Source organism: Protopterus annectens, chromosome 7.part0 (assembly GCF_019279795.1).
Source record: "Protopterus annectens isolate FY-2018-M chromosome 7.part0, PAN1.0, whole genome shotgun sequence".
NCBI classification, from domain to species: domain Eukaryota; kingdom Metazoa; phylum Chordata; order Ceratodontiformes; family Protopteridae; genus Protopterus; species Protopterus annectens.
The window spans coordinates 1,158,727,174-1,158,740,647 of NC_056739.1; the positions used below are offsets into that span (position 1 = coordinate 1,158,727,174).

General features: G+C 41.9%; 1 protein-coding gene across 5 annotated transcripts in view; it reads left to right on the plus strand.

Annotated features, from left to right (window-relative positions):
* Positions 1-13,474, plus strand: part of HERC1 (HECT and RLD domain containing E3 ubiquitin protein ligase family member 1) — a 3,987,333-nt gene that overhangs the window by 2,850,606 nt on the left and 1,123,253 nt on the right. The window lies entirely within an intron of this gene.

The window sequence follows — 13,474 nt, forward strand, 5'->3', positions numbered from 1 at the left end:
ACTGTTCATGTATTCTGTCATGCATTTGATTTGCCATTTGATTAGGAACTGTTACTTTGTTAGCTTTAAACATCAAGCTTTGGGCACACCGTAATTCTTCTGTGAAGAAAAACAAAGGTTGAATGTCTTTCCTCATTGTTTCCTTTTATTCAAACCATCCTTTCAGTGGAACACCTTTCATTAGCTGTATCTGTAAGTCAGCATCAGTACACCTCTGAAAATCTACTGTTTTACTAGTAGAATATCTGCTACTTCTAATAGATGATCTTGTTTTTCTGGTATATATGTTGCACCTAAACACCTACTTCTAATAGATCTTGCTGTTCTGGTATATATGTTGTACTAAACACATCTGCTGTGTTTAGTTTTTGTATTTGACTTTCACATCATTCTTCAGTAGATTAACATCCAGTGCATTGTTTGGAGGTCCCTTGCTCAAAGAGTTGCTGAATATGCTTTTTCAATGGGTTTTGGTTTAAGTTCCTCACACCCATCCACTATTGCCAACTGTTCCTTTCCTGTCTGAAGCATCACTTTCTGATGTCTGTAAATGGTCTTGAACCATTGACAAATTATCTTTTCTTGGGTAAGATCGCAGCTCTTACTATTCAGATTGCCATCTACTTGCAAAACACACAGTCTCCTTGCTTATTTACATCATAATATTGATTTTTTTTCTATTTATTTATGCCTTGAGTGGGCTTGTCTCAACAGGATATTGACCTGTTTTAACTCATTACAGCCAGATGATACCTTTAGGTGCTTTTGCAGTTACATCCTACTGACCCCATTGGGCGTCAAATATTGCTTGTTCATATCTGCATTAATAATTTTAAAACTATGCTACATATAAAGTATTAAAATGTTTCTTGTTAAAGCTTACTCAGTGGCAAATATGACTGGGTTGATATTTGACCTCTGTCTAGTGCATGAAAAGAGATATTAATTGCTGTTCATATAATATTTAATGTTATGTTGTCCCTATCTCACCTTCCTTATTTCTGGATGGGTTCGGAGCAGATCCTCTGCTCCGACTCAGCCACATTCTAAAGTTCGAGAGCTTCTACTGGCTCAAGGCTAGACCCTATCCCATCATGCCTAGCAAGAGTTACCCAGATCTCGTTTGCCCCTTGAAGCTTCGAGATTGTTGGAGACTGGCTCAGGCTAAGTTTTTTATTTTATTTTTTTTCTATTTTTTGCTTAAATATCATACCATTTTTACAGGGAAGACTTTACTGTAGATTAGTAGTAGTTAGTGTTTATTCTTAGGATTCTATCTATCTCCATTTGGTTGTTGTTGTTCAGGCCATCGTTTTTCCTTCAGGCCTACTACCTCCCACTTATAAATCCATTTTAGTTAGAGGATTCACCCTTTGCTTTTGGCCTGTTGAGGTTTCTCCTTATTCCCTCCTTCTCCCCTTTTCAGCTTAAGTAGTTAGCTGTTTAAGTTAGAGGCTCTCCATGGTTGGGGGAGTTGTCGTTTAACTTAGAGGCTTTCCACCTTCCGTTACCTTCTGTTTAAAAAAAAAAATAGAATTTAGATATAGTGCTATTTTTGTTTGTTGTAGAGTGTTATATTTCTTCCTTTTTTGCTACTCGTAGCTGTGGTTTTGTTGTGCTTGTTGCTATTTGTACTACTCAGATATGTCCAAAGAAGTATCCAAAAAATCCAAGCCTTCTGGATTCAAAAAGTGTGACTCTTGCTCCCAAAAAAAATGTCCCTGACTGATGGACATACTAGCTGTGTTTATTGCCTGGGAGCGGTAAACCTGCAGGATTTGTGTTCCATTTGTCATGGATTCAGCACTAGACTCCTGCAAGAGCATAAGAACAAACTCATTTTGAGAGGTTTATTAAAAGGGCTCTTTGAGGCATCAGTGGAAGGGAATCGGGCAAGAAAACCAGATATATCCTCCAAACTGACATCTTCATCTATTCTGACCTCGGAGCCGTCGAAGCAGAAAGACAAATCTTCCAAATCGTCAGATCCAAAACTTCTTGGGTCTGACAAGACTTTATCTCGTGCAGTTCCATCAGTGTCCTCTGAACTGTCTAGGAGTCACAAAAGAACAAGGTCTCCTTCCTTGGAACCGCTGCAGTCTGCTCCAGTGTCCCCGCTTCTCCAGTCTTTGGCGGGCAGTCACCGATCTTCCACTCACTCCTCGGTCGTCCAGAAGCCTTTCAGACGATGATGTGGAGAGGGTGGTGAAGAGGCTACTCAGGACACCGGCTCTAGCAAAAATCTTGTTGAGCCCAGCCCATATGGATGTGGAGCCAACTATGCAACCTCCTGGATCATCTATTCCTCCTTTGACTCACTTGTGCTCGGAGCCGGAGGTCATGGAAATCATTGTGGTGGAACTGTTGGTTCCGAAAACCTCCGGTCTCTCGGTTCCGACATCCACTCCAATGTTCTCAGTACCGCCTTCTATCAAGGGATCTGGGGGCCGACACTCCCTTGTCGGCTCTAAGGGGGGAAGCGGCATCGGACCCTTATCCGACCCTTCTCTCCTTCTTGGGGCTTCAGCGCAGGTGAGTTTGGCTCCCACATCAGCCTCATTGCCATCCCCCTCAGTGCAGGAGAGGTCTCTTAACTCTTCATAGCCGAGGACCCTCTCAGGCTGGGATCGTGGTGCCTTCGAGGTGATGAGGAGTGTACTGTCCCCTTGGACAGCTCTACCCTCGGCTTCAGCTACTCCGTCCCCTATGGAGCCAGTGTCTTCTTTCTCACCACCCCTCCATTCTATGCATAGGGAACCAATGCCCCAGGACGCCCCATAGGGCAACCCCCCCTCTTTTGAAGCCTCTCCAGAGCACCCCTCTGAGGAGTTCCCTCGGAAGAGGACATGTAAGAGGAAGCATTTGGACTCCCCTGAGTCTCTGATATCGGACACAGACTTGGAGGAATCAGAAGGGTCCCCACGGTCCCCCTCTGAGGATGTGTCATTTTCAGACATCCTGGAAATCCTCAAGCAGAGGGGTGGCTAGAAGTCCCTTTCCCCTTCTGAAGATGAGTCTGTGTACCTGGATGCATTCGTTTCCCTACCCTCCACCTCTTGGGTGTCTCCACCCTTCGACCAGCTGCTACGGGTAGTAAGTTGAAAGGCGTGGAGCCCCCTGGAATCTATGGAACCAGTTCCGCGGAGGCCAAATAAATTCATAACTGCACCAGATAAATCTTTCCTGACCAAGGGTCTGCCAGTTGATGCTATGGTGGTGGTGGCGGCCACAAAGAAAAAATTAGCAGAAACCTCTACTTCTGTCCATCCGCTGAACAAAGAGTCCCATACGATGGACAGATACGGGAAGCTTGTCTTTTCTTCAGTGGTCTTTACTCTTAGGTCACTGAATTATTTATCCCATTTCACCCATCTCCAGAGGGATCTCCTGAAAGAGCTAGGGAGCTACAGATAGAACTGCTTTTCAGCTTGTGACCTTATCTTCTGTAGTTAACTGCATGTGGCTTATTTTCTATGCTGCGATGGAGCGAGCAGGGTAGCAGGCACAGGAGTCGACTTATGGAGACATTCCTGGATGCACCTTTGTCCTCCTTTACCAACACCCCTTTTGATGGCTCGTCATTGTTCGGGCCAAGGTAAAAGAGACGCTTACCAGGTGCGAGCAGGATGGCAAGACTCTCTCTGCCATGGGAGTACATTTTTCCATGCCTACTAGACCTTATCCCAAAGGTCAAAAAAGTGGAAAACTGTGGTTCTGGAAATCTCAGGGAGCTTCGCCTGACACACGTGGTGATTTTACCCCCAGGGGCAGAGGGGGGAATAATAATGGGAGACGCCACCCTCATGGCAGAGGGGGTCCGCAGAGTCAGGGTGACAGAGATACGTTCTCTGGTAGGCCCTTCCAGTGCTCCTGAAAGGAAGCCCGCCTGTCCACCTCTGGAGGCAGTTGGCAGATTGTCACTGTACCCAGAAGCCTGGCAAAATATCACAAAAGACACATGGGTATAGTCGGTCATATCCAGGGGATACAGTATTCTTTTCTCCATTCCATCTCTCCCCAGAAAACGAAAATCCATCCCAGATGTGCCACCCAATCTAAGGGAACAAGCAACCCTAGAAGCTCAAAGGTTGCTAGCAAAACGAGTCATCCAAGAAGCCCCCGCAGACCAAATCGGATCCGGAACTTACTCAAGGTTCTTTTTAGTACCAAAGAAAACAGGGGAGTGGAGGCCTATTTTAGATCTCTGCAGACTCAGCAAGTCTGTCAAGAAGACAAAGTTCCGGATGGTGAGACTGCACTCCATACTTCCCTTCCTGGGAAAGGACAATTGGATGTGCTCCATCGATCTCCAGGATGCGTACTACCATATCAAGATGGACAGGCGATCCAGGAGATTTCTACACTTCTGGCTGGGAGCCAGTCACTACCAGTTCAGAGCTCTGCCCTTTGGCCTCACCACAGCCCCCAGGGTGCTCACCAAATGCATGGGCGGTAGTCACTGTTCATCTGAGGCGTCTAGGATTCCGGGTGTTTCCATATCTAGACGACTGGCTCCTTACTGCCACCACCGAGCATCGACTAACCAAGGCAAGGGACACCATGATCCGCCTCTGCTCCCAGCTAGACATCACTGTAAACTACGAAAAGTCTGCCTTGTTGCCCTGTCTATATTACATTTTTAGGGGCAGATTTAGATACCAAAGACATGATAGCAAAATTGCCTCAGGAGAGGGTGTTGACCATTTGACATCAGGTTACAATCTTAAGCGGGAGGAAAAAGACTCGAGCAAGATTTGTTCTAAAAGTCCTGGGCTCAATGACGGCAGCAATAACACTAGTTCCCTTGGCTCACTTCCACATGAGGTTGTTGCAGTGGCTCCTATTTGCTCAATGGTCCATGCAAGATCTACCCATGTCCCACAAAATTCTCATCACGGAGACCTGCAAGAACGACCTAAAATGGTGGCTTCAGTGTACGCAGCTGACGATAGGCAGACCGTTTGTCCTCCCCCAACCATTGACCATGGATGCTTCCCAGATGGGGGGAGGCATTATCTGTGACAGACTGTTCATGGGACTTGACAACAACACGAGTACCACTTGCACATCAACGTCCTAGAGATGAGAGCAGTGTTTCTGGCTTTGCAAGCACTACAAAGCTCTCTACCCATGGGGACGATTGCAATTCAGACAGACAACATGTCAGAAGTATGGTGCATCAACAAGCGAGGCGGAACCAGATCCTACCCCTTGTGTTGAGAGGCTCTAAGAGTATGGCAGTGGGCAATGTGTTCCCAACGCTCCCTGATTGCGGCTCACATTCCGGGGAAATCCAATGTGATAGCGGACAAGCTAAGCAGGGCTATCCTTATGCCTTATGGGTGGTCCCTGAAGCAGGATATTGCGAACCATATTTTTCACAAGTGGGGCCAGACTTGCTGCGACCTTTTTGCCATCTTCAATGCCAAATGCAGCAGCTATTTTGCCCTTGTCTTCCCACCGGAACAATCACCTAAGGATGCACTTGTTCACGATTGGCCTCCGGGATTTCTGTATGCCTTTCCCCCGTTCCCTCTGATACCCAAGGTTCTTCAGAAAGCAAAATCATTGAGTTGCAAGCTAATACTCATTGCCCCTTACAGGCCTCGTCAAATCTAGTTCCCGTTTCTATGGCCCCATCTTCAGGAGGAGCCTTGTATCCTGGACCCAGTTCCAGATCTGCTGGTGCATCAGTCAGGCCAACTCCACCCTTCCTTACAGACCCTCAAGCTGACAGCTTGGTTCCTCCACTTCCCGTCTTAGCCAGGCTTCCTGACATCTCCCCTGCAGTACAATATATTCTAATTTCCTCTCACAAATCCTCAACGAGAAAACTTTATGCTAGCAAATGGAAACGGTTCTCTTGTTTGGCAGCCAAAAATAGTATTGATCTTTTTACTGCACCTATTTCAAAGATCCTCAAATTTCTCGCCGAAACCTTTAACCAAGGAGCAGCAGGTATCCGAGTTCAGCTGGCTGCTATTTCCAACTTTCATGTGGGAGAAATGGGTTCCAACATTATGTCACACAGGCTATGCAAAGCTTTTCTAAAGGGTACACCCAATAACCCCCCAATAAGAGAACCACCTCCTCCTTGCGATCTAAATTTAGTCCTAACTGCCTTGATTCTTCCTCCGTTCGAACCGGCTACTACTTGTTCTCTAAAATGTTTGACTTGGAAACTATTTTCATGACTGCCATTACCTCACCTAGGAGGGTATCAGAATTACAAGCTCTATCCATTTGTCCCCCTTATTTAATTTTCCACAAAGATAAGGTTTCTCTCAGAACCAACCCCTCCTTCCTACCAAAAGTTTGCTCAGAGTTCAGTCTGAACCAATCAGTAGAACTATACCTGTATTCTTCCTAGGTCATGGCAACAAGGCAGAGTATAAACTCCACCAACTGGATGTTCATATGCAGTTACATTTTTACTTGCACAGGAATTCAGGAAATCTGACCGATTGTTTGAGAGTAGAAAAGGAATTTCAGTCTCAAAAGTAACTTTATCTAAATGGCTTTCAGACACCATCATTTGCATCTATAACTCTCAGAACAAATAGCTGCCAGGAAAGATTCAAGGACACTCAACTAGGGCCTTGTCTACCTCTACTGCCTTTCAGGCCAGGCTGCCTTTAGACTCAATTTCTGCGGCAGCTATGTGGGTTAATCCCCATACCTTCATCACTCATTACAAAGTAGATGTGGCTTCCCAAAACAGGGCATCCTTTGGTTCAACAGTTTTGAAGAGTCTGTTCCATTGAGCCACCCAAGAAGAAGGTGTTGTGGATGCGGTCCCAACCAGCAAGAAGGAAGGCGAGATAGGGACAACATAACACAAAGAAGTTGTGTACTCACCATAACGTTCCATGTTTGTTGTCCTTGATGTCGCCTTCCTTCTTGCATCCCACCTTCCTTCCCCCTTCTGGATGATCAAGAGGAATTATCCATCTTTTGGCTGTATAGGCCTTGATTCCCTTCCTGCCTTATGAGTTGGGTAGACTAAGAGTCCTTCTACTACTGACTTGGTTGGCTTTTATATGTATGTATGTGTGTGTGTATATATATATATATATATATATATATATATATATATATATATATATATATACACTTATAGTTTATATATCTGCATATTATAGTCTAGTGTTATGGGTTATCACAAATGAGATCTGGGTGACTCTTGCTAGGCATGATGGGATAGGGTCTAGCCTCGAGCCAGTGGAAGCTCTCGAGCTTCAGAATGCAGCTGAGTCAGCCGAGGATCGGCTCTGAACCGAACCAGCAAGAAGGAAGGTGAGATCAAGGAGAACAAACATGGAATGTTATGTCAAGTATATAACTTCTTTTTTATATTGTCATAAATGTCATGCTTTTCTAAATGTCTCCACAATCAAGTAGCACAGACAGCACTGCTTAGCCTCATATGAAAGTTCTTAACTGGATGAAAAAAGTACTACTAACAGTATGTGTGTAACTTGGATTCACTAGACAATCTCGACGTACTGAAATTCGACATTTCAGTACATCGAGACCGAATAGTGGAAATTGCAGTTATGCGAAACTGCACTATGTAGAATCCGCTATTGTGGTGTTGGGTTTGTGATGTGTGGTGTGGCTTGTGGATTTTTCTGGGGTTTAAGGTAAATGGTGTGTGTGTGTGTGTGTGTAAAGGTATTGGGTAGGGATTTTAGTGTGTGTGTGTGTGTGTGTGTGTGTGAGAAGTGTTTTTTTGTGTGTTTGTGTGTTTAGTGTGATATCGGAGTTAGAATATATAAGTAGGGGGTGGGGGGTGCAGGGGGGCCCCCCTGCTTACAGGTAGGTTAGGTGTGTTTGTGTGTGTTATGTTTTTTTTATTAGTTAGGTAGGTATATGTGTGTGTGTTTATGTGCTGGTTTTGTGTGTGTGTGTGTGTTTGTGTGAATGGTCGCAATTGTACTGTTCGTGATTTTGGGTTTTCGGGTATGTGGGTTTTCCACTATTCAGTCTCGAAATACTGAAATTCAACATTTCAGTTATTTCAAGATTGTATAGTGAATCCGTGTAACTTGAGTGGTTGCTGAGATTTTGTAAACTGTTTACAAAATATCACAAATTTACTGTGACTTATAAAATCCAATTTAAGACTTAGAACTTAACTTGGTTTGCCATATACACTTCTTTAGTAACCGTTATGGTTCCAGAGATAAGAATATTTGGTTCAAATCTGAGGACATAATTTGATTCTGTTAAAAAGCTTAGGCTCTGCCCACTGTAAGTTACAGTGCAAACTTCGAGAGCTCCAGTGGAGAGAATGAGTAAAGGGAGGTCTGAGGTGCTGTTTGTGCACTAAGTAGGAAAAATGTAGCCATGGCACATGGGGAAAATGTCCTAATCTTTTCAGTAAGTGCCTTGAGCTTTTACACCCACTTGAGGTACCACAAACTCAGAAAGAATGAGCCTCAGATTTTAATGCTGGAGCATCTGTAGGTAGTTTCTTAAGAATTCAAAACTCTTCTCCTGTTTAAAGTTTAATTTGCAGGCTGCTACTTGCTGTCATCACTTTCTTAGAAGTATGGGTTACCTCAGTCAATAAGTGCATATTTTGCACAATACTGCATCATTCCTTTGAACTGCCTTAATGCTTCCTTGTCTTCTGGTTTTGAAATTGGCAAAATTGCTTTCACTTTTTTCTGGATCAGCTTTCAGTCACTAAAATTTTAGAATGGGACCCCTTTGTGTTTGACTGCTTGAAGCAATGGTTTATTAATGCAGTCAGCTGCTTTATCTTTCAGTTGTCATAATGTTTCTTTGTTGGACCACACCGTAATATATCATCAGTTATATTTAAAGCATCTTCCAAGTCTTCATTTACTTGGGCAGCAGCTCTTTGGAGCACTTAGTGTTGATAATATATCTAATAGAAGTCTGAGAACTCTGTAATTTCTAATGGGTTATGAATTGTGCATAGTCTGGAACATTGTTTATCTAGCACAGTCTGCCAAAACCCTTAGTTTTCATCTGATGGATAGACCTGTTTACAGTTTGCCGTTTTGTAAGACCCTTCCTTAAGCTGTATGCACTGCATAATGCTGATTCTCAGTGTCTCCTTTTTGATCTTGTGGAACAGTGCACATTACAGTATTTGCTTGGGTACCTTTTGTGAAGCATGCATGACTGGGGCTACACTAGATATTGTTTGTATGTGGCATTCTTTTGACAAAAGTCCTAAGCCTGTAAATAGTTCAGCATAGTCATACAGGATGGGATTTATCATGCACTATCGCAAATAAACTAAAAATTTCAGCACAGGTGGAAAACGTTAGAAGATATGTAGACAAATATAAAGGAAAAGTACAAAATAAGCAATTTATTGATGACCCAAAAAAGTTTTATAGAGAATTGGGAAATAAGGTAAAAGGAATTAAAAGACCACCAAAAAAAAAGAAATAGATAACTTCTAGAGAATTATTTAAGAAGATCCTGTGGAACATAAAGATGCTAAATGGATAGAAGGAGTAAAAGAAAGAATAAGAAGTTTAAAGGTGCAGGATATGAAATGTCAGGCAGTAACAACCAGAGATATTGAAACAAAGTTAAGAAAAGCCTCTGACTGGAAAACCCCAGGCCCAGATGCAGTACCTAACATTTGGTTAAAAGTATTAACATCTTTGCAAAAAGATTTAGCCATGATTAAGAATTATTTATCTGTGCACTCCGAACAGACACCATCCTGGCTAACAACAGGAAAAGCAGTGCTCCTACTTAAGAGTGAACCTGCAAGCTATGCTAAAAATTATAAACCAATAACTTGCTTTCCGACGACATATAAACTATACACTGGAATTGATGCTGACAGAGTTTATAGTCATTTAAAAGAAAAAACTCAATTATGGCAATAGAACAAAAGGGCAATAAAAGAAAGTCATGCGGAACAAAGGATCATTTGTTGTTGAATAAAGTCATAGTGGAGAACTGTAAAAAGGGGAAGAATTTAAGTATGCATGGATTGACTACAAAAAACATTTGATAGTATCCCACATTCATGGATAAAAAGAGTGCTTAAAAGTGTACACTTATCAACTACATTACATTGACCATGAAACAGTGGCAGACCACTTTGCAATTAAGCCATGATAAAGGACAACTTATTATTCCAGGGATAAAAATCCAAAGGGGGATTTTCCAGGGTGACTCTGTCACTGCTGCTACTCTGCCTTCCCCTTAATCCATTAAGCTTGTCTACTTAAAAGCCTAGGTCAGGGCTATAATTTGGCTTCTAGAAAACAAAGTACAAAGACTTATCTTCTCTTTGTCAACTATTTGAAACTGTATAGCTCATCAGATGAGAAACTGAAAGCACAACTACAAGTTGTCAAAACTTTTTCAGATGATATAAGAATGTAATTTGTTCTTGATAAATGTGCAAAAGCAACCTTTAAAGCAGGAAAATTGCAGCACTAAGAAAACATCAGTTTGGGACAAAGATGTGATATAAAAGAGCTTGAGCAAGAGGGAGTGTATAAATATTTGGGAATTGATGAAGGATTAACAATAAAACATGTGCAAATGTGAATAAAAGTTAGTAAGAAGTACTTTGGAAGACTTAAATTAATCCTGAAAACAGCGTTGACATATAGGAACAAAATCCAAGCTATACACCAATTTGCTGTTCCTGGCCTAACTTACAGTTTTGGAGTGATTGACTGGCCCCACAGCATGCTGGATAGATTAGATAGGAAAACAAGAAGGATGCTTCATGCTCACAAAATGATTTATAAAAATCATTGCATACCAAGATTATATATTCCCCGATCTGAAGGAAGGATGGGCCTCCTTGAAAATGATTACATGTATAAATTTGCAATCGTGGGATTTCACACATCTGCTGACCTCACAAGACCTAAGTGTAGTGAAACTTTTGAAATATGTGGAGAATAAATCTAAGATGACTTCCCAGCTCAGGCTAGCAGAAGCATATCAGCATCGAGCAGGAATGGAAATCATACCACAAGTAGATAAAAATCAGGCAGCAACTGAATGTGCCATAAAACAAAAGAAAGAATATAAGGTAAAGGACCAGATGAGAAGGCAAGAAGTGTGGAAAAAGTATAAATATAGTTATAAGTATAGAACATTTCTGGAAGAACCTCATGTTGATCAGAAACAAACACAGGAATGGTTAAGGAGAGGTGAATTTAAACCAAGAGATGAAAGGTAAATATTGGCGGACCCAAGATAGTGGGCTTACGTACACGTTGGTTTACAAAGTCCATTGAACATGTGGAAGAAACAGAGAAATGTAGGTTTTGTAAAACAATTGGAAACAGTTGCACACCTCGTTGCTGGTTGCGCATACTAATGGCAGAAGGACTGTACACTGAAAGGCATAATAATGTGGCAAGACTATTGCACTGGGGATTGTGCAAACATTATGGTACTGAAGTGGCAGAAAAACACTGGAAATATGAGACACAAAGCATCATAGAAATTGATGGTCTACATCACATGGGATCATCCGTTACCAAGAGTTCAAAAGATAGATGCTAGAAAACCAGATATAGTGGTCCAGGAAGAGAAAACAAAAATAACTGATCATTGAAATCACCACACCCAGTGACTACAGTGTCCTGCATACAGAGAGAAACAAAGTCATAAAATATCAGGATTTGCAGGCAGAAACAAGAGCAATGTGGAAGAAAGATACCCAGATAATTCCAATAGTAGTTGGTGCAATGGGTCTTAGAAAAAGAGAGTCTACAGTCATATTTAGTCATGTTACCAATACATGCAACTGTACGAATTGCAGGAGTCAGTATTGGGCACATTGTGGGTGCTGTAAAAAGCACTACTGGTGGACAGAGTGAAACAGTACTAATTTCCTGAACTTTAACTCTACTTTGACTTAGGAATGGGGTCCATTCCCATCACGGTATTAGAAACCCAATAGATCTGGAGAAATTAAAAACATAAGTATAACTTTCCTTGTTTTCACACTTTGAATTCTTTTTACCATTCCTAGCATATCATCAACCACACAACCCAAAGTATTAGAATTAATTTTTTTCTAAATGTGACTGACAAAATAGTCTTAAACTTTTATTTTTATAATGACATGTAAGCAGTTATTGCCACCCAGTGGCCAGAATAGGTTAACAATATGCACACAACTCTCTGTGTATATAGTATATTTATGTTTGTCTTGAAGATTTACTGGGTGATGGCTTCTGTCAGTAGTGACCAATTTTGAGTCTGACCAGGGCTACACTAATACAGGTAAAGAAGTTATATATCATAAGATGCAGACAATAAATAGCATGCGTAGGAAATGGGTATAGATGTAGAAACAATGTATGCACAGTAAGTAAAGATGACTGTAATTACAGTGTTAGTAAAAGAATGTACAAACATGAAGTAATAAGAGAGTGTAAGAGAAAAGATAATAGCTAGTAATTGTTGCAGCTAGCTGTGATTGAGAGAGAGTCAAGTCTGACAAGGACACGGATGTATGGAATATTCAGAGGAGTGAAGTCATGTGGTCTGAGTTATGGCATTTGCTCTTAAGTTTCATTCGGCATGTTTTAAACAGAGGTGTGAATTTTGTGTAGATTGGGGTATCCTTTATGTTGAGGTGGAGCTTAAGCCAGAGTTTGGAGGCTTGCAGAGTAACAGAGCAAAGCTATGGCTGCTTGGTGTTTAAAGAGCTATCTCTGATAGCGATTGGCTTGTGAGGGCTTGGGTAGGGGACATTTTGACAAGTTAAGGGAGGGGGTGATCAAACAATAATGCAAAAGTTTAAAGACACGGGAGCCAAGTAAGAGGTTGGATCTTTGCTGTATGGGCACCCGGTTAGTTCATGCCTGGGGGAGTTTGTTGTAAACTGCCAATTTTATTTTATTTAGTATATTTATTTATAGATTACTGCGGTGGTGGTGCTGCGGTAGCATTGTCGCCTCACAGTAAGACATTGTCCTGTTCGATTCTCAGCTAGAGCGTCTTCTGTGTGGAGACATGCGTGAATGGGCGTACCTTCGTTGAAGGTTGTGCATCAGGGCCGGCAAGTAAAAATCTACTGCCAGTCATTAGCAGACCGGAGTTCCGCTGGGGCGACCCCTAACCGGGAAAAGCCGAAAGACACAACAACAACATATTTATTTATAGATTATTTTATTTCAGATTGAATTTCCCACTCTGTTATTGCTCAATCATCTCACTACTGCCCACTGTATTATTCACAAACCTGAAAACTGCCCTGCACTCTCCAGCCTAGCGCAACTAAATACCAACACTGGACCCTTAGATCATCCGATAAACTTATACTCAAGATTACAAAGTCCCATAATTACTTAAGTGACTCTCTCTTTCCCTTCAAGGTAGCCAAACTGTGGAACCTATTACCCCAGAATATCTTAAAAAAAAAAAACAGATCATCATAGCTTCAAAAAACTCCTAAAGGAATACCTTACTCAACAATGGCTATGCTCCTGTAATTTTC